A 23,383-nucleotide genomic window follows, 5' to 3' on the forward strand; every position below is an offset into this window, starting at 1 on the left:
TGCTTAGTAAATGATTAAATGACTGTATAATCATAAATCATGAAATATCAAAAACTTCATGGACTAGAAATTATGGATGACCTAAAGAACAATGGAAGAATTAATGGTGGGTGTAAAGAGCCTGTAATATATAAATAATGATGACATGCATTAAGCAACATGAAAAGCTCTCATCCAGAAAATATAAGCAAACAAACAAACAAATAAGTAAGTAAAGGAAGTTGATTCATCTGAATGAGAGACAAAAGCAGCCATGGTACTTTGTTAATATCCACATAGTGCCAAGATGTATAGAAGAAGTTGTCCAAAGTTTTCAGTGAAGATTTTGGGGAGAATTTTGGGGATGATAAGAATAATGAGTCACCCAGGATATAAAGGCCTGAATCTGAGTAATTTATGATTTTTATCATTAGGAGGAATATACCCATTGAGATAAAATAAGAGACCTACTTATGCGAAGAATTTCCAGTTTTTCCTACCATATTAATACAAATATACACCATACATCACCCACCCCCAGAGGTTTATATAAAATGTGAATATGGCTATAATTTGGTAGTATGTTAAATATTATTTTTAAAAGAGATGCAATTTTAAGGATGTGGGTCATTTGAGAATGTTATTTTTTAGTGATCCTACCAATAGTCAGAGAAAAATAATAGCTTATGATCTTAAAACCAATTTAAAATCATGCTATAATAATAAGAATAGCTAATACTTATGTTTTACTTTTAAGATTTTCTAAGGCAAATTATACAGACAGACAGACACATGTACTTTATATTCTAATTGAAAGTTAGAATAATTTTCATATATAGGTGCTTTTATTTCTAATTTTTGCAGATGAAGAAGCTATGACAGAGTTTAATTGGCTCACTGAAAGTCAGTAATTCTTCTAATGAAGAGTCTGAGGCTAGATTTCAATTCACAGTTTCCATATTGATCAGCAAATTGCCTAGTCATCTATAGTATATGTAGGATAGGGGACACTGGAACACTAATTTAGACAAAATTTTTCCATTTAGAAGGTATGAATAGAAACTGCTAGTTAATTTTAGAATTTTTAAAGTCATCCTTTAAAAGAATGTGACTTCTACAGAATCACAAAAAAAAAAAACAAGGAAAGAAACCTCAAAAAATTCTCAAGGTGGTGGGCCCATGCATGATTCTAACTAAATTTAAAAAAAAAAAAACTTCATTTAAATTCTTCATTTAATGTAGTGAATTTTCAGAAATATAAGCAAAATGGTAAGAAAACTGTAAATATATTTAGAAAATACGAATTCCAGTCTGGCTTTCATATTTACTTTCTGTGAGATCTTGGGGAAATTCACTTAAGCTCTCTTATGAGCATTGTTTTGGTCATCTATAAAATGGGAATGATAATATTTATACTTCCTCTATTGTAGGGCTGAAAAAAATGAAATAATGAAATTTGTGATGTGGAAAGTCTAGTAGTCTGTGTTTGAATTTTCACTATTCGATTAACTTACTGTTTGACTCAAGTTGAGTCAGCCTGCTCTTCTGAATTTCTTTCCTTTTCAGTAAAATAAGGGAACTGTACTAATGATTTCCAGTGATCCCTTCAACTCTAAATAATAAGAATTATAAACTCAAAAATTGTCAGATATTATGAAATAATTGGTTTTCTGAAAAAGTATTGCTTTTTCATGGCATATTTCATAAGCATTGTTTCTCTACACTCTTTCTGTGAAGGTAGGTGTACGTTGAATGCTTTTGAAAATGAGCTCACTAAGCAGGGTATTTCTTTAAAGAAAATTATTTGCATCTTGGAAGGGATAATTGTATTTCACTGTTCTATTAAAAAAAATCTTACTCTTTAAAGTATTTCTTATTGAATCCAAATAGTACCTTAAAATAAATTCTGGCCAGGTAGAAGGAGTTGAGGATAAAGCATCGAATCTAGAGTCAGGAAGACTCATCTTCCTGAGTTCAAATCTGCCCTCAGACTCTAGCTGGGTGACTCAGGGAAAGTCACTTAACCCTGTTTCCCTCAGTTTCCTCATCTTTAGAATGAGCTGGAGAAGAAAAATCAAAAGCATTCCAATAACTCTGCCAAGAAAACTCCAAATGAGGACATTAGCAGTCAAATACAATTGGGGGAAAAAAAGCATAACTATACAACCAGGAAAAATAATCTTTAACAAACTCAACATTTTAAAAAGTAACTGTCGAAAGCTTACTCAATAGACATAACTTCCTCATAGGTCCTTAAAATGAAGCTGATAGAAAAGATAGAAGCAAAAGATGTCAGTACAAACATAAGCTTAAATATTCCTAACATCAAGCCAGTCTTCAGGTACTTATTAGTTGTGTAACCCTAAGCAATTTACTTAACCTGTGTTAGCCTCAGTTGCCTTAACTTGAAAATTGGCATACTAAGAAAACTTACTTTCCATGGTTGCTCTCTTATCATTCATTCATTCATTCATTCATTCATCATTTATTTATTTATTTGTTGGAATTATGGTTATTAATTTATTTGTTTTCAGGTTTTTTTGTTTTTACAATCACTTCCATCAATCTAAATTTTCTCCCTGTCCTTCCCCACACATTTCCAGAGATAGTGTGAAATCTTATATGGGTACTACTCATACATTCTTATTAAAAACATTTTCACATTAGTAATTTTTCAAAGAAGAATTAAAATGAATGGGAAACCAAGAGAAAATCTAAAACAACAGAAAACATAACAAAAGAGAAAATACTGTGCTTCATTCTGTGAGCCAATTCCATAGTTCTTTCCCCAGATGAGGATGTCATTTTGCCTCAAGAGACCAATGGGAATGTTGCAGGTCCTTGCATTGCAGTGAAGAGCTAACAATACCAGGAAAATTCCTCACGTACTGTGACTGTTACTTTGTACAATGTTCTTCTGGTTCTGTTCCTTTCACTCAGCATCAGTTTGTCCTTTCAGGCTTTTCTGAAGTCTTCCTGTTCATCCCTTCTTATAGCACAGTAGTATACCATTACATTCCCATACCACAACATCTTCAGTCATTCCCCAGTTGATAGGCATTCCCTTCATTTTCAGTTTTTGGCCACCACAAAAAAAAGCTGCTATAAATCTTATTGTACATGTGGGACAATTTCCCATTTTTATGATGTCTCTGAGATGCAGTCCTAGAAAAGATATTGCAGGGTCAAAAGGTATGCACATTTTTGTAGCCCTTTGAGCATAGTTCCAAATTGCCCTCCAGAATAGTTGGATCAGCTCACAGCTCCACCAACAATGAACTAGAGCATTTTGTCATGTGATTATAGTTAGTTTTGATTTCTTCCTGTGAAAACTGCCTGTTCATATGCTTTGACCATTTATCAATTGGGGAATGACTTGGATTCTTGTACATTTGACTCAATTCTCTCTCTCTCTCTCTCTCTCTCTCTCTCTCTCTCTCTCTCTCTCTCTCTCTCTCTCTTTATATATATATATATATATATATATATATATATATATATATATATATATATATATATATATATATATATATACACACATACATATTTGATGAGGCCTTTATCACAGACACTAGCTGCAAAAACTCTTTCCCAGTTTTCTCCTTCCTTCCTGATCTTGGTTGCATTGGGTTTGTGTGTGCAAAACTTTTCAATTTAGTGCAATCAAAATTATCCATTTTGTGCTTTGTAATGTTTTCTGTCTCTTGTTTAGTCAAAAATTCTTCCCTTATGCATATATCTGATAAACACACTATTCCTTTTCCACTAATTTCTTTATAGTATCAGTCTTTATACCTAGATGATGTAACCATTTGGGTTTTATTCTTGTGCACCATGTCAGGCATTGGTCTATGCCTAGTTAAAGCCATACTGTTACCCAGTTTTCTCAGCAATTTTTATTGAACAGTGAGTTCTTATTCTAGAAGCTGGGGTCCATGGGTTTATCAAAGAGTAGATTGCTATATTCATTGACTTCTGTGTCTTGGGTAGCTGACATATTCCACTGGTCTACTCTTCTGTTCCTTAGCACGTACCAAGTGGTTTTGGTAATTGCTGCTTCATAATAAGGTTTAAGATCTTGAAGAGCTAGGTCACCTTCCCTAGCATTTCTTTTCATTAATTCCCTTTATATTCTGGACCTTTTTTACTTCCAGATGAATTTTGATATTTTAGAGTGTCTATCTTGGCTTTATATGAGATTTCTCTTTCTTTTTCTTGCTGTTGGGCTTTGTTAATAATATGTAGAAATGCAGATGATTTATGTGGGTTTATTTTGTAAACTGCAATGCTGCCAAAGTTGTTTATTATTTCAATGAGTTTTTAACTTGCTTCTCTTGGATTCTCTAAGTATATCATAATATCATGTCCAAAGAGTGAAAATTTAGTTTCATCTTTGCCCATTTTAATTCCTTCAATTTCATTTCCTTCTCTTATTGCTAAAGATAACATTTCTAGTACCATATTGAATTACAGTGTTGATAATAGACATCTTTGTTTCATCCGTGATCTTATTAGAAATGCATTTAGCTTATCCCCATTACATATAATGCTTGCTCATGGTTTTAGGTATATACTGTTTATTATTTATGGAAAGGTCCATCTATTCCTATGCTTTTCAGTGTTTTGAAATGGAATGGGTGTTGTATTTTGTCAAAAGCTTTTTCTGCATCATTTGAGATAATCATATGGTTTCTGTTAGTTTTGTGGTTGATATGGTCAATAATGATGATAGTTTTCCTAATATTGAACCAGCCCTGCATTCTTGGTATAAATACAACCTGATTATAATGTATTATTCTCGTGAGAAGTTGCTATACTCTTCATTCTAGTATCTTGTTTAAAATTTTTGCATCTATACTCATTAGAAAAATTGGTCTATAATATTTGTTCTCTGTTTGGGCTTTTCCTGGTTCAAGTATCAGAACCATATTTGTATCATAAAAAGAACTTGATAAGACTTCTTCTTCACCAATTTTCCCAAACAGTCTATATAGTATTAGAATTAATTTTTCTTCAAATATTTCTTTGAATTTGCCTCTAAATTCATGTGACCCTGGAGACGTTTTTTCCTAGGGAGTTCAATGATGGTTTATTCAATTATTTTTTTCTGATATGAGATAATTTAAGTGTTCAACTTCTCTTAATCTGGGCAATTTATACTTTTTAAAAATTCATATATCTTACTTAGATTGTGCAACTTATGGGCATACAGTCGGGCAAAGTAATTTCTAATGATTGTCTTAATTTTCCCTTCATTAGAGGTGAGATCACCTTTTTCAATTTTTGATATTGTTAATTTTGTTTTTTTCTTTTTTTTTAAAACAAATTGACCAAAGATTCATCAATTTCATTGTTCTTTTCATAAAACCAATTCTTTTTATTTATTGGTTCAGTAGCTTTCTTAATTTCAATTTTATTAGTCTCTCATTTGTCATTCAGTATTTTTAATTTAGTATTTACTTAGGGATTTTCAATTTATTCGTTTTCTAGTTTTTTTTTTCAGCTGCATGCCCATTTCATTGATCTCCTCTTTTTCTATTTTATTCATGTAAGCATTCAATGATATAAAATTTCCCCTAAGAACTGCTTTTTCACCATACAATAAGTGTTGGTAGGTTGTCTCATTAATGTCATTCTCTTGAATGAAGTTAATGATTGTGTCTATGATTTTTTGTTTAACCCACTCATTCTCTAGGATTAGATTATTTAGTTTCCAATTACTTTTTGGTCTATGGTCTCATGTCCTTTTATTACATAAAATTTTTATTGCATTATGATCTGAGATGGATGCATTGACTATCTCTGCCTTTCTTCTCAGTACTGTGAGACTTTTATGCCATATACATTGTCAGTTGTTGTATATGTGCCATGTACTGCTGAGAAAAATGTGTTTTCCTTTCTATCCCCATTCAATTTTATCCGGAGATTGTATCATATCTAAATTATTCAGATTTCTACTAACTTCCTTAACTTTTTTCTCATTTATTTAGAGGTTAGATTTATCAAGTTCAGGGAAGGGAAGGTTAGGGTCCCCTATTCATATAGTTTTGCTTTATATTTCTTCTTGTATCTCCCTTATCTTGTCCTCTAAGAACCTGGATGTTTCAACACTTGGTGCATATATGTTTAGTCATGATATTGCTTAATTGTCTATGGATATAGTTTCCTTCCTTATCTCTTTTGATTACATCTATTTCTGCTTTTGTTTTGTCTGAGATTAGGATTCTTTCCCCTGCTTTTTGACATCAGCTGAGGCATAATATATTCTACTCTAACCTTTTTCCTTTAACCTGTGTGTATCCCCCTATTTCAAATGTGTTTCTTGTAAATAGCATATTTTTGGATTACACTTTTTAACTCATTCTCCTATCCCTCTCCTTTTTATTGAAGAGTTCATCCTAGTCACATTCACAGTTATGATTACTATCTGTGTCTTTGCCTCCATCCCCTTTCCCCTTGTTTATGATTTTAGTTTGCACTTCTCCCTTTCATTTCATAAAATAGTTTTAAATTTTTGACTGTCGCCTTCCTCAGTCTTCCCTCCCTTCTATTAGCCCTCTTCACTGTATTTTCCCTTTTTCCTTACTACTATTTCTCCTTGTTTTTAGCCTTCCCTCCCTTTTCTTTCCTCTTTTCTGTCCTACTGCCTATACAGCAAGTTAGATTTCTGCACTTAACTCAGTTTGTTGTTCCCTCTTTGAACCAAGTCAGATGAGAGTAAATCACAAAAAGTGCTCATCTCCCTCTGCTCATTGCCTCTACTGTAATATGGTCTTGTGCCTCTTCCTATGATACAATTTAATTTAATTCTTAACCACTCCAGCATCTATGTATGTCCCTGTTATATTTATTTATTTATTTATTTATTTATTTATTTATTTATTTATTTATTTATTTATTTATTTATTTATTGTTTTATTTATTTCCAACGTTCTACAATCAGTTCCAGATAACTTAGAATCCCTCCTTCTTTCCTTCCCCCCTAACTTTCTTTCCCTCAGTGAGACAGCATACAAATTTATACAGGTTATACAAATACCTTGCTATTGTAAACAGTTTCACCTTAGTCATGTTGCACAGAAGAATTGAAATGAATGAGAGAGCTCATTAAAAAAATAATACAAAAGAAAATGATCTGCTACATTCTGTGATAGAATTCCATAGTACTTTCTCTGGATGTGGAAGGGATTTTGCCTTAAGAGACCCTTGGAAATTTTTCAAATCCTTGCGCTGCACTGAAGTACCACATCTACCAGGAAAAAATCCTAGTACACTGTTGTTGTTGCTGTGTACAAAGTTGTCCTGGTTCTGATCTTTTCACTGAGCATAAGTTCATATACGTCTTTCCACTCCTCTCTGAAGTCTTCCTGTTCATCATTTCTTAAAACACAATAGTATTCCATTACATTCATATACCACGGTTTCTTCAGTCAATCCCCAACTGATGAGCATCCCCTTGATTTCCAGTTCTTGGCAACCACAAAGAGAGCTTCAGTAAATATTTTTTTGTAAATGTGAGACCCTTTCACATTTTTATGATCTCTTGGGGATACAGTCCTAGAAGCAATATAGCTGGGTCAAAGGACATGGACATTTTTGTAGCCCTTTGAGCATAGTTCCAAATTGCTTTCCAGAATGTTTGAATCAGCTCAAAGCTCCACCAACAATGAATTAGTGCTTCAATTATCCCACATCTTCTCCAACATTTATCATCGTCTTGTTTTCTCCTGTTAGTCAATCTGATAGGTGTCATGTGGTATCTCAGAGTTGTTTCTATTTTCTTCTCTCTCATCTACAGTGATTTAGAACATTTTTTCATATGATTATAGTTAACTTTACTGTCTTCCTGTGAAAACTTCCTGTTCATATTCTTTGACCATTTATCAGTTGGTGAATGATTTGTATTCTTTTATATTTGACTCAACTATCTATATATTTTACAAATGAGAACATTTTAGAAAATTGCCCAGAAGTCTTAGACCCAGAGGACAAAATGTCATCCAAAGAATCCACGACACACCTCCTGAAAGGGATACCAAACTAAAAACACAAAGAAATATTGTTGCCAAATTCCAGAACTATCAGGTGAAGGAGAAAATCCTGCAGGCAACCAGAAAGAAATAATTCAAATATCCAGGAGTTACAGTCAGAATCACACAGGACCTTGCAGCTTCTACATTAAAAGATTGAAGGAATTGGAATACAATATTGCTTAAGACAAAGGAGCTGAGACTACACTAAGGATTAATTACCCAGCAAAGTTAAGCACAATATATCAGGCAAGGACATTGGCATTCAAGGAAATAAGGCATTTCCAGACACTCCTGATGAAAAGGCCAGAACTCAGAAGAAAATCTGAACTTCAAATGAAGGTGCCAAGAAAGGCATAAAAAGGTAAACAGGGGAAAAAAAACACTTTTTACACAATATGGGCAAACTGTTTACATCCCTATAAGGGAAGATGATACTTGTTAATCTTGACATTGTATATTTATTATGAAAGGTTAAAGGGATATACATAGATAGGAGGAGTAGGTATAAATTAAATGATGTGATGATAATAAATTTTAAAGATGTGAAGGGATTGTAATGAGAGACGGAAAAAGGAGGAGGCAGAAAAAAATAAATCCCATTACAGGAAGAGACATAAAAATACCTTACAGCACAGAGAAAGAGGGGAGGAGGATGAACAACGTTTGAGAGGCACTCTCATTTGATTGGATTCAAGGAGGGTATAACAAACTCAGTTAAGCATAGAGATACAATTAGCTCTATAGACAGTAGGAAAATAAGGAGGAAAGAAAAAGGAAGGGAGGCTGAAAGGGAAAGCATAGGTAGTAAGGGAAAAGAGAATTAAAAGGGAGGGAAGCTGAAAGAGGGGAGCAAAGAGTGACAGAGGCAGTGGTCAAAAATTAAAACTCTAATGGAGGGGAAGGGAGAACTGAAAGCATAAACAAGGGCAAATGGTATGGAGGGAAAGATAAATAGTAATCATAACTGAGAATGTGAATGGGACGAAAACTCCCATAAAATGGAGATGAATAGCAGAATGAATTAAAAACCATAATCCAACAATATGTTGTTTAGAAAAAACACATTTGAAATGGAGGCATACAGACAGAGTAAAAAGTCAAAGGTTGGAGCAGAATATTTTGTGCTTCAGCTGATGTTAAAAAAAAAAAAAAGCAAGGGTAGCAATCCTAATCTCAGACAAAACAAAAGCAGAAGTAGATCTAATCAAAAGAGATAAGGAAGGAAACTATATTCTGGTAAAAGTCACCAGAGACAAAAAAGCAATTTCATTAGTAAATATATACCTCTAAGTTGTATAGGATCCAAATTTTTAGAGGAAAATTTGAGGGAGTTACAGGAAGAAATAGACAGTAAAACTATACTAGTAGTGGTCCTCAACTTCCCACTCTCTGATCTTGATAAATCTAACCCCAAAATAAATAAGAAAGAAGTTAAAAAAGTGAATAGACCTCTGGGAAAGGTAGATAAGATAGATCTCAGGAGAAAATTGAATGGGAATAGAATGGAATATACCTTTATCTCAGAGGTATATAAAATATATAAAAAATTGACCACGTAGTATGCCATAAAAATTTCACAGTCCCTTGCAGAAAGGTAGAGAGAGTCAATGCATTGTACTCAGAATATGATGTAATAAAATTTATATGTAATCTAAGGCCATGGAAATATAAACCAAAAGCTTATTGGAACCTAACTTGTCTAATCCTAAAATAAACAAGTAACTTAAAAAACAAATTATAAAAACAATCAACAACTTCATTCAAGAGAATGACAATAATGAGACAGCCTATCAAATCTTATGGGACACTGCAAAAGCAATGCTTAGGCGAATGTCTACATGAATAAAATACAGAAACAGAAGATCAAAGAATTGAGCATGCAGGTGAAAAAGCTCAAAAAAGAAAAAATTGAAAATTTCCAAGTAAATACCAAATTAGAAATACTGAAAACCAAAGGATAGATTAATAAAATTGAAATTAAGAAAACTATTGAACTAAGAAATAAAACTAAGAGTTGGTTTTATGAAAAAATGGATAAAATTGATAAACCTTTGGTCAATTTGATTAAAGAAAAGAAAGAAAACCAAATAACCAATATAAAAAATGGAAAGGGTGAACTCACTTCAAATGAGGAGGAAATTAAAACAATAATTACAAATTACTTTATCAACTGTATACCCATAAATTCGACAATAGCAATGATATGGATGATTATTTTGAAAGATATATGTTGCCCAGATAAACAGTAGAGGAAGTTGAATATTTAAATAAACCCATCTCAGAAAAAAAAATGGAATAAGCTATCAACGAACTGCCTAGGGAAAAATCTCCAGGGCCATATGGATTCACATGTGATTTCTATCAAACATTAAAGAACGGTTATCCAGTACTACATAGACTGCTTGAGAAAACTGGGGAAGAAGGAGTCCTATCAAATTGTTTTTATGATGCAAATATGATTTTGATACCTAAAACCAGGAAGAGGCAAAACAGAGAAAGAAAATTATAGACCAATTTCTCTAATGAATATAGATGCAAAAATTTTAAATAAGATTTTAGCAAAAACAATACAGCAATTTAGGACAAGAATAATACATTATGATCAAATAGTATCTACACCAGAAATGCAGGGCTCGTTCAACACAAGGAAAATTATTAGCATTATTTATCATATCAAACATAAAACTAACAGAAACCACATGATTATCTCAATAGATGCAGAAAAAGCTCTTGACAAAATACATCACCCATTCCTGTTGAAAACACTGGAGAACATAAAACTAAATAGAACTTTTCATAAAATAATAAGCAGTATCTACATAAAGCCTTCAGCAAGTAGTACATGCAATGGGAATATGTACATGCATCTCCAATAAGATCGGGGTGAAACAAGGATTTTATTATCACCACTATTATTTCATATGGTACTATAAATATTAGCTGTATCAAAAAGAGAAGAAAAAGAAAGTGAAGGAATTAGAATAGGCAAAGAAGAAATGAAGGTATGATTCTTTGCAAATGGTATGATGATGTACTAAGGGAATTTCAGAGAATCAAGTAAAAAACTACTTGAAATAATAATCAAATTTGGCAAAGTTGCAGGTTACAAAATAAACCCACAGAACTATTCTGCATTTACATATATATACATATACATATATATACATACATATACATATATATACATACATACATATATACAAACATATATACATATACATATAACCACACATACATATATAGATACATATACACATGCAGATATATATGTATATATTATATGATATTATATATGTATACATATATACATATATACACATATACATACATATACTATACATACATATATATGTGTGTATATATATACATACATACATATATATATACATATATATGTATATAAAATGAAACCCAACAGCAAGCTATAGAAAGAGAAATACAATTGAAGGTTAAGGTAGACATTAAAAAATATTTGACAGTCTACCTGCCAAAACAAATCCATTGACTCTGTGAACACAAGTACAATACACTTTTCGCAGAAAGTCAAATAGAAATTGTAAAGTAAGTGGAAAAATATCAGTTGCTCATGGGTAGGCTGAGAGAATATATTAAAAATGACAATTGTACCTAAATTAATTTGTTTATTCAGTGTCATATCAATCAAAGTATCAGATAATTATTTTTCAGAGCTTGAAAAAATAATACCAGGAGGGGCGGAGCCAAGATGGCGAAGTAGAAAGACGCACATACACATAGCTCCCAACACACAAACCACAGAATGGCTAGAGGGGACCAACCTGGAATTCTGCACCCAGAGACCACTGAGTATTGGAGCAAGGGAGATTCCTGCTCCGGAGAGACCTGTGGACCTCTCGCGGGGGGTCCTTCACGCCGCGGACTGGGCGCCGGGATGGGGAGCAGAGTGCGGCCCTGCCGCGGCCGCGACACTGAGGGGAGGAGATCCGAGAGGGCTACGGGGATGGGATCTCCAGCGGCCACGCGGGTCCCCCCACCCACAGAGGGACCTGCAAACCTCTCGCAAAAGGTCCGTCGCGCTGCAGACGCGGAGCCCAGCCCGGACCTGCAGCAGCGGCGGCCACAGCTCCGAGAGGCATAGATCTGAGAGGACTCCGGAGGCAGGATCTTCAGTGGCGGCACGGGCCCCCCCACCAACAGGTGACTGACGGGGGTGGGTGAGAGAGTCTCTTTGGCGGGTTAAGAGGGGAGTGGGGTGCCCCAAGGCTCGGCCCCCCCGGGAGGTGGGGGCTGAGAGGCGGCTGCAGACGGGGGCTCCCCAAACGGGGAGGAGCCTGGATCCATTGTGGAAGGTCTGTGCATAAACCCCCAGAGGGAACTATGCCTGAGAGGCGGCCCTGCCCCTGACCACCTGAACTTAATTCTCACACTGAATAGCAGCCCTGCCCCCGCCAAAAATCCTAAGGCGGGAAGCAGCATTTGAATCTCAGTCCCCAAACGCTGGCTGGGAGGACCAGGAGGCGAGGTGGGTGTGAGGAGAACATTCAGAGGTCAGGCCACTGGTTGGAGAAAATGCCAAGAAAAGGGAAAAGAAATAAAACTATTGAAGGGTACTTTACCGGAGAAAAGACACTTCCTCCCTTCCTTTCTGATGGGGAGGAACAATGCTTGCCATCAGGCAAGGACACAGAAATCGAGGATTCTGTGTCCCAGCCCACCCAATGGGCTCGGGCCATGGAAGAGCTCAAGAGGAATTTTGAAAATCAAGTTAGAGAGGTGGAGGAAAGACTGGGAAGGGAAATGAGAGGGATAAGGGAGAAGCATGAAAAGCAGATCAGCTCCCTGCAAAAGGAGAACCAAAAAATTCTTGAAGAAATTGGCACCTTGAGAACTAGCCTAACTCAGCTGGCAAGGGAGGTGCAAGGGGCCAATGAGGAGAAGAATGCTTTCAAAAGCACAATTAACCAAATGGAAAAGGAGATTCAAAAGCTCACTGAAGAAAATAGATCTTTCAAAACTGGAATGGTATGCATGGACGCTAAGGACTTTTCGAGAAAGACAGATATCTCAGAACATACCATGCAGACTCGAAAAATGGAAGATAATGTGAAATATGTTATTGGAAAAACAACTGACCTGGAAAATAGAATCAGGAGAGACAATGTAAAAATTCTGGGACTACCTGAAAACCATGATCAAAAGAAGAGCCTAGACATCATCTTCCATGAAATTATCAAGGAAAACTGCCCTGAGATTCTAGAACCAGAAGGCAAAATAAATATTCAAGGAATCCACAGAACACCGCATGAAAGAGATCCAAAAATAGAAACTCCTAGGAGCATTGTGGCCAAATTCCAGAATTCCCAGGTGAAAGAGAAAATATTGCAATCAGCTAGAAAGAAACAATTCAAGTATTGTGGAAATACAATCAGGATAGCACAAGATCTGGCACCCTCTACATTGAGGGATAGAAGGGAATGGAATAGGATATTCCAGAAGTCAAAGGAACTAGGACTAAAACCAAGAATCACCTACCCAGTAAAACTGAGTATAATACTTCAGGAGAAAAAAATGGTCTTTCAATGAAATAGAAGACTTTCAAATTTTCCTGATGAAAAGACCAGAGCTGGAAAGAAAATTTGACTTTCTAACACAAGAATGAAGAGAAGCATGAAAAGGCGAACAGCAAAGAGAAATCATAAGGGACTTACTAAAGTTGAACTGTTTACATTCCTACATGGAAAGACAATATTTGTAACTCTTGAAACATTTCAGTATCTGTGAACTGGGTGGGAGTACACACACACACACATGCACACACGCACACATTCATAGAGACAGAGTGCACAGAGTGAATTGAAGAGGATGGGATCATATATTAAAAAAAAATGAAATCAAGCAGTGAGAGAGAAATATTGGGAGGAGAAAGGGAGAACTTATATGGGGCAAATTATCTCTCATAAAAGAGGCAAGCAAAAGACTTATTAGTGGTGGGATAAAGAGGGGAGGCAAGAGAAAAACATGAGGTCTACTCTCATCACATTCCATTAAAGTAAAGAATATAATGCACGCTCATTTTGATAGGAAAACCTATCTCATAATACAGGAGAGTGGGGGACAGGGGAACAAGCAGGGTGGGGGGGAGGAGGGAGGGGAGGGCATGGGGAGGAGAATGCAATACGAGGTTGACACTCATGGGGAGGGAAAGGACCATAAGAAAATAGAAGTAAAGGGGGACAGGATAGGATGGAGGGAAATATAGTTAGTCCTATACAACACAACTAGTATGGAAATCATTTGCAAAACTAAACAGATATGGCCTATATTGAATTGCCAGTCTTTCAAAGGGAAGGGGTGGAGAGGGAGGGAGCTAAGGAGGTTAGAACTCAAAGTGTTAGGACCAAATGTAATGTTCTTACCACTGGGTAACAAGAAATACAGGTTAAGGGGTGAAGAAAGCTATCTGGTCCTACAGGACAAAAGAGAAGATGGAGACAAGGGCAGGGAGGGAGGATAGAGGAGGGAGCAGATAGGTCACAGGGGCAATTAGAAAGCTCAGGTTTGGGGGGGGAGGGGATAAAAGGGGAGAAAATTTGTAACCCAAAATTGTGTGAAAATAAATGTTAAAAATTAATAAAAAAAAAAAAGAAAAAATAATACCAGAATTCATTCAGAAGAACAAAAGGTCCAGAATTTCAAGGGAACTAACGTATATCCCTTTTAAATATCATAATAAATATAGAGTTCTCAAGATTACAAGTATCATCTTCCCTTACAGGGATGTAAATAGTTTGCCCATATTGAGTAACATTTCTTTTCTTTTTCACTGTTTACCTTTTTATACCCCTCTTGAGATTTGCATTTGATGATAAAATTTTCTATTGAGTTCTGACCTTTTCATCAAGAATGTCCAGAAATCACTTATTTCATTGAATGCCCATCTCTTTCCTGAAAACTTATGCTCAAATTTGTTGGGTAATTGATCCTTGGTTGTAATCCAAGATCCTTTGTCTTATGAAATATCATGTTTCAGCCTCTCCTATCTTTTAATGTAGAAACTTCAAGGTCCTTTGTAATCTTGACTGTAGTTCCTCGATATTTGAATTGTTTCTTTCTGACTGCTTGCAGTATTTTCTCGTTAACTTGAGAGTTCTGGAGTTTAGCACAATATTCCTTGGTGGTTTTAGGGTGCGAACTCTTTCAGGAGGTCATCAGTGGATTCTTTAGATTACTATTTTGCCCTCTGCATCTAAGACCTCAAAACATTTTTCCTTGATGATTTCTGGGAAGATATTGTTCAGGCTCTTTTTTTCATCATGGCTTTCTGGTAGATCAAGTATCCTTAGATTTTTCTCTCCTGGATCTGTTTTCCAGGTCAATTCTTTTTTCCAATGAGATATTTTACATTTTCTTCTATTTTTCCTTGTTTAGATTCTGTTTGACTGATTCTTGATGTCTCATAGAGTCCTTAGCTTCTACTTGCCTAATTCTAGTTTTTATTAGATTATTTTCTTCACTTAACTTTTGTATCTCCTTTTCCATTTGTCCAGTTTTTCCAGTTAGGTTTTGTATCTCTTTATCTATTTGTCCAATTTCCTTTTGAAATTCTTCTGTGAATCCTTTTTTCATATTTTAAAAAAAATCATTTACCAATTTTTCTTCTACTTCTCTAATTTGACCTTTAAAATCCTTTTTATGCCCTTCCAAGAATTCTCTTTGCTTTTGAGACCAGTTCATACTCCTTTCTTAGGTTTTAGATGGGAATGCAGTCTCAATGCTGTCCTCTTTGGTATTCATGTTTAGGTCCTTTTTCTCATAGTAAGCTTCTATGGTCTTTTCTTTTCTAGTTTGCTTCCTGCTCATGATGATTTCTTTTTCCTGGCTTTTAGATTTAATCTCTGCTTCTGAGGAACAGGGGGCTCTTTTCCCCAGTTCTTGTTCTTGAAACTTGAGGGTTTTTGTATTGTAGCCTCTGGTTCTTTCAGCTAAAAGATAGAATGATGAAGTTTACCTGGAGATAAGCTGGCTGGTGTGCCAAAGCAGAGGCTAGATGAAGTCTTTCTGAGTTTCCCCTGAATTACCCTAGAGTTGCCTGTGGAATATGTGAGGGAGGAGTAGTCTGGCTGCAGGAGGTCTCCTTTTGTGAGCAAGAGCATAGGCAGATTTAGTGTTTGGTGATGTCTAATCTACATTAGTGTCTTTCCAATTCTCTTGGCTGTGCTAAGGCACACCTGGGGTCTTGGTGTTGGCACTTATGTTTCCCACCCCGCTGAGGTTCAGAATCTCCTTCTGGTTCGCTGAGGTGGGGCTGTCTAGGACATCTCTGGCCTTCCACTGGTCCCATTTAGCCACAGCATGTATGTTTGTGAGGATGAAATGAGATGTCATTTCTAAAGTATTGTCCAAATTTTAAGGTGCTCTATAAATGACAACTACTGGAAAAATTGGGAGAGCTGGGTGTCACAATAGATAGAATGCCCTTCCTGGGTTCAAGAAGACCTGAGTTTAAATCTGTCAGATATTCAGTGTGTGACCCCTGTTAGCCTCAATTTTTTCTCATCTGTAAAATGAACTGGAGAAGGAAATGGCAAACTACTGCAGTAATTCTGCCAAGAAAACTTCAAATGGCATCAGGAAGAACTGAGCACAAGTCAAACATCTAAGCATCAGCAATGATCAAAATCACAATATCCCAGAAACCATAGTTTAAAAATTCTTAATATTCATGCAGAGTTCTGTCTCTGTCCATATGTAAAGTTTTTGTGCTAAAGTTAAACTTAAGCTACTTTATATTTACTCATCAGTCAACGTAAGGGAAAATTGAGGGAAGAGGAGAGCTTTCATTCTCTGTCCTTGAAGAGAAAAAAAAATCCCTAGCTTGATTCAAAGTTCTTTGCTCTGAGATATCTTCTGAGGTCCAGTGACTCACTTTTATCTGTCCCTTCTCTGCTGCACTTCCCTCCTCCTTTTCTTTTCTTCTTTGCTTTCTTCTATTGACTGTTACCCCACTGCTACCTATGTTTTCTAGGTTGGCTAGTTAAGTCAGGGAAGACCTTGAACCACAATTGTACTCTTTCTGTTCTTTCCATATTTGTTTCATTTAAAACTTCCTAATACTCTAGTACACCTCCCAGTTCTAAATTAGAGATAGTCCCATCACCGCCAGGGAACTGAGAAGGGAATACTTTTCCCTCTGAACTAAAAATTTTCAAATGCTGGTCATTTCTCAAACTTTTTTACATTAAGAAAGAAATAAGTGTCTCCTTTCTGTACTCTCAAAGCATTTATATTTTCCACAGTCACAGAAAGGAAGCATCACAATTCCTTCAGATAAAAAAAATTGATTTAGTTAGGAAACTTATACTGTTCTGTGAAAATGTATAAATGAATATCAGTGATGTTTTCTGTTTGTCTTATGCTCTCAGAATATTTTCCAATAGTAAAAGTTCTAGGGTTTCAACTTTATGATTTCTCAAATGTCTCAATTTAAGGACAAAATGCAATGTTGTACATACATGTATGTTTGGGTGTGTGTGTGTTAGTGCGTTTGCATAGAAAGGAAAATTTTCCAAATTACAAAGAGGCTAGGATAAATAAGAATGAAGTAAGAGTAAGTTTCTCTTTTTCACAATCTCAAATGAATATTTTTAGAATTGTCATCATTCCCTGGAACATACTATATTCAGCCTGGTGCCATTTAATACAACACCATCAGGAGATACATGAAAATGCTAAGACTTGTTTGGTCCACAAGGAAAGAGCAGATACTTTTTCCCAATTCTCTTTCTGGGTTGCTTAGTGATTACTTTCAGAAATATGATTAGTGTGAATTCATATAATCAAAATTTTTCTAAGCCTCCATGCTACTATGATACTATGAAGATATTGAACTTTTCTTGGTTTTACAAACCAACACATAGGTTTTAATACTGCATATGCTTTTGAATTTGTGTTTATTTAGTCATGGAATTAAGATGTTCACTTAATCCCTCTAAATCATCGAGTATAAGTTGCAACCTTCTTCAGACTCAATTTACTCACCTTTAAAACGAGGAAATTGGATTAGAAATGAGATAGTTGGAGGAGATGGGCTTCCTCTGAGGACGTTCCATCTTGACATGTATAAAATAGAAATAAAATCAATAATACATTTAAATAACAATCATAAAGGATATGGGTATATATCTTCATGAAGGATATGGGTATCTATCTTCTCTGAAACTCAATTTACAGTTCAAAGTGCCTTAGTTCAATCCAAGTCTTTCTTAGTATGAGATTTAACTGTTCAAGGGGGATATTCAGCATAGTCCAGTCTGTTTGTGGCATTCAGGTTTCATCCATCGATTCCTCTATAACTTCCATTTGTGTTGTCTCAATGATATTTGTGTCTTCCTATCTACAAAGATTGGACTTTTCTGCTCAGTGTTCAATGACTAATAAAGATCTCTGTTTCCATTTTTGCAGCTGTTTCATCTCTCTTGGAGCAGGAGATGTGACTGAAATACAGGGAAGAAAGCATCTCTTCTTCTGGCTTTTTATTTCTGTGTTTATTCTTTCGTGGTCTGTCTCAGTCCTTAAATCTCCTGTAAAACATTTAACTCTTTGCTATTGATTCTTATCTCTGCTTTACTTTTTTGCCTTTGTACTTTTGTCTTGGCTTTATTAGCAGGGCTCATATTCATAAGCTGTAAGCATATACATCCCAGGCTGCAGGTATATTTTTTTGCTTTTATGAAAATATATACACACTTATATATGTATATACACATACACACATATATACACATCTTCACACACACATATATATATATACACATACACACATATAAATAATTATAAACATATGTACACATAAATGTATTTATGTAGGTATATGTATGCATATCTATATATATATATATACATATATATTTTTTGATGAGTAATATTCAAATCAATTTAAAATGTCATGGAATTCACAGCAGCTTTGTGCTATTATGAAGTTTTACAATCAATTAATATGTGTAGTAACACTACTCTCCTGTGGGTGACAGTAAAAATTATGTTAATAAAGTACTTTTACAAATGGATAAAAAAGAAGTTGGAGAGTCACTGGTCTGGACAGACATGACCAGCCCTTTGTGTGAAACTAAGACTCTGAGGATAAAAGTAACACTAGGCAACTAAGAGATTTTTACCCAGGAACAACAATGCCAGCCACTATTCTTGAGTGTGGGGGAGATCCTAAAAAAACTATACTCCAAGTCACAGGTGTATGAAAATGGCAAATTAATATAACTGGTGTATATATTTTCCACTTTTTAAGCTTCTGAAATGTACACTAAAGGTACAAAATCTTTGTCATTCAGTATTTCCATTGACTTTTATTCCTGCCATCTGCAAGGAGACAGAAAATCATTCAGGGAAGCAAAGTTAGCTTTTCTGTTTTAACACTCTGTGAATGTTGGAAGGGAAGAGTGCCTACTTTAAAGTGACTTTGAAACTTATTTTCTTTTTATCTGAATAAATAAAGACATATCCATAAAAACTCCCCAAAATGACCAGATATTAACTGAACTTAGTCTTGAAATAAAATTAAAATTAAACAGAATTTGGTTATAAAACTCAACATTTTAGCCACCCTCAAAGACCAGTGAGACAAATTCAAAGTGCAGGATAACCACAGGGGAAATAAGTAAATATTGTTTTATTCTTGTAATTTTCTTCAAAGAATAAAATGAATGAAAAATCTACTACCATATTACGGCTTATTAAATAATTCATCTTATTAGACCTACAAATATCTAAAAACAAAACTGTCCCTTTCAGTTTCCCAACAGTAAAAGTTATCAAATAAAAGGAAAGCTATATCTGCCTAATAGAAAAAAAAAAACTGCTCCCACAGAGCAGAACAACAGAGATACTCTTAAGGTACAGATGCTTTTATGTCATCACACAACACAAGCAAAGATATTCAGCGTCAAATGTACCAAATATAAAACATTTTTATTTCTTTGTATTATTGTTCATATATAAGGGAAATGTGCAAATATATTCCTCACTTATAATAGGTTTGGCCCACCTGGCTCCTTCTGGCTATAACTCCTTTTTAAGGTGTCTATAAAATAGCAGCTGCTGTCTTTAATTAATTTGCTTATCTTTTCTCCTAATCTAGAATCGTGGCAGCTAAGTGGCACAGGGGATAGAGTGCTTGGCCTGGATTCAGGAAGACTCATCTTCCTGAGTGCAAATCTGGTCTGACTTACTATTCATGTGACCCTGGGCATGTTACTTAAATCAGTTTGCCTCACCTTCCTCATCTGCAAAATGAGCTTGAAAAGTAAATGGCAAACCACTTCAGCATTTCTGCCAAGAAAATCCCAATCAGGGTCATGAAGAATTGGATATAACTGAAAAACAACTGAACACCAATAAGGACCACACTTCATAAAATATGTAGCGCATGTTCAGAGGATACATAAATGATTACATATTTCTACCATCCTATGGTAATTTGGTCTAGAAGAGAATTTAATTTTCTTATCGATAGGGTCATCTAAGCAGACTCAGCTGTTTATCTGTATAAAGAATATGTTGTTGTTTCCACTAATGTTCATGATAGTATATACAGAAAAGAAACTTTTAGGAAGACTGTACAAATTTTCACTAAAACAAAAGCATGCCACAGAGCACATTTACCCTTGGTAAAAGCCAGAAGAAAAAAAAGAAAGAAGTAAAAGGGATAACTTATATTTGTAAATAAAAGAAGTAATAGGAGGGATTCAGATGCCTGACCTGAAGTCCTTAGATCAGAGGAAAACATAAGGAAAAGGATTTTGTCCAGATCAATCCATTAGCAGAAAAAAGAAAGCAGCCCAATGGCCTAGATTTTCGTTTATCAATTTTGTATTCCTAGAACAACAACAAAAAAAAATACAGAAGAATTAATCATTATGTAATGAAAAAGTTTGTTTTATTAGTTCAGAAGTGAGAGAAAGTTTTCATATTAATTTACCCTATATCCTTCCTAACACTTCCAGTATAGAAAGCATATAAGTGAAATAAAAAATACAAGCAAACTGTATCGTATTGCTCACCTCCTGCTGGCCATCGAGTTTTGGGGGAAATTTTCATATTTTTGGATAAATGTCAGAGTTCGTCTGTACATATCCATATTTATGAATACATGGTTATAAGAATATATGTCTATGTGTACAATTGCCAGATATAATGGGATTTTTCAATCCTTATTCTTGTTGACCTCTCAGCAACCTTTGAAACTGTTATTCACCTTCTTCTGCATATTCTCTCCTCTTTAGATTCTCATGGCATTGTTCTCTCTTTGTTCTTTCTATCTATATGATTACTCTTTCTTTGTGTCTTTTGTTAGAACTTGATCTGGATTATATCCAACTCAAAATAGGGGGATGCTCAAGTGTAACACTGGACTATATTGTCTTCTTTCTCTGTACCTTCTCATTTTGTTTTCTCATAATTTCTGTGGGTTCAACTAGTATCTTCATAAACATGATTTTCAAATACATATATCCAGTTCTCTACTGAGCTCACTGTCACATTACCTTCTTCATTTTGAACATTTCAAATTGGTTATATGCTAAGAAATTTCAAAATCAGAATTCCCAGAACAATATTCACTGTCTTCTCCCCCAAACTCTCCCACTTTCATAGTTCCTTTAGTATTGTTGATCATCGTGATGCCATAGTCTTCTTTGAGAAAAAAAGGACAAATACAACCTGTGAGTGAGTAACAGTTCCTCTCCTCCCCTCTGCCCTCCCTCCTCTCTCCTACCTTCCATTCCCCTTTCATACTTTCCTCTTCCCTCCCCTCTCCTCCTTCTCTCTCCTTGCCTGGTGTGTTCTACCCAGGGGAAGGTATACTTACACAGCCAAAAGCTGCTTTTCTCCCTTTTGGATTTACTGGCTAGATTTCTTGCTGAAAGACAAAGCCTTAAACACAATTCACTCTGGAGCTAGTAGACTGTAAAACAGGTCCCTGCCCACCTAGTACAGATGAATGTAAATACTAAATAGTAACTTTCTCTTTTACCCAGGAATCCTGAGGGTCTTCCCCTAACAAATTGATTTTGGGTTCTTTATTAAGGGGTTAATCTCTGGAGTAAATATTTAAAGAAGCCTATGTATTTGACTGAAAGTGAGAATCTAGTAAGACCTTAGCCTAAAATGGTCAGGGTTTCACAGTGCATCCTAGGCTGTCTCCAGTTGCCCTGATGAATATCTGACCAGTGGACTCAGTTGGCTCTGGAGGAGAAAATGAGGTTGGTGAGCTTACACAGTCCTCCCTAACTCAAATCAAAGTCAACTGCAAGTCATGTCATCATCTTGATGTCGTGGTCCTCTTTGAGAATGAAGGACAAACACAACAACAAATATTGTTGAAGGTATTATCATTCTCTCAGTCACTGAGTTCATCATTTTTCTGTTATTGCTGACTCTTCATTCACACTCACTCCACATATCAAATCAGTTGTCAATTCTTGTTATTTTGTCTTGGCAATATATCTGGAATGTACTTATTGTTCCAACCGAAAAGCCACCATCCTAATTTGAGCACTTTACTTATCACTTAATACCTGGAATACTTTAATAATTTCTATTTGGCCATGCCTGAAGTCCCTTCTCATTCCAATCCATCTTCCCTTCAACTGACCAAGAATTTTCCAAAAATGTGTATGATACCTATTACCTCTAGCACTGAATATCTTTCTATTGCTTGGCATTTGAAACTTTTTACAACATAGTCCCTTTCTGTCTTTCCAGTCTTCTTTATATTTTACCTTCCTTTCCATAATCTATGATAAACTAATAGACATCCTTGCTATTCCTCACTCATTCTACTTCATTTCCTTCTTCCATTGTACTGCCCTTTTCCCTTGATTGAGGGCTACTCATCTCCACTTCTTGAGTCCATGACTTAAAGACTTAGTTTATATCTTGCTTTCTATAGGAGGTCTTAAAAGTTTCCCCTTAGGCCTCCTTCCTACTGCCCTTGCTAGTTACTTTCCTCTGAGATCATCTAATAATACATATATATATACATATATATATGTATGCATATATATATATATACAACCAAAGATAACTTGGTACAATAGATTCACACATAATACTCTTTCTCTTCTTCCCTTATATGAAAATATTCTTTTTAATGTCTGATAAATACAAAATTAAAATAGCTATTGCACATAGACCTCTAAATCACCATATATAGTATGAAATGATTATAATGCAGTCAAATGCAAGTCAAAATTCATTTTAAAAAGATAGTAACAAGAAAAAGTATGCAATAGTGATAGCTTAATTATTTCAAACAGTATTCATTGTCACATAATTCTAGCACAGCAAAAGGATTTAGACAGTACTTAAAGTTTGGTATA

The sequence above is a fragment of the Notamacropus eugenii genome, chromosome 4 (assembly GCF_028372415.1).
Source record: "Notamacropus eugenii isolate mMacEug1 chromosome 4, mMacEug1.pri_v2, whole genome shotgun sequence".
Taxonomy (NCBI): domain Eukaryota; kingdom Metazoa; phylum Chordata; class Mammalia; order Diprotodontia; family Macropodidae; genus Notamacropus; species Notamacropus eugenii.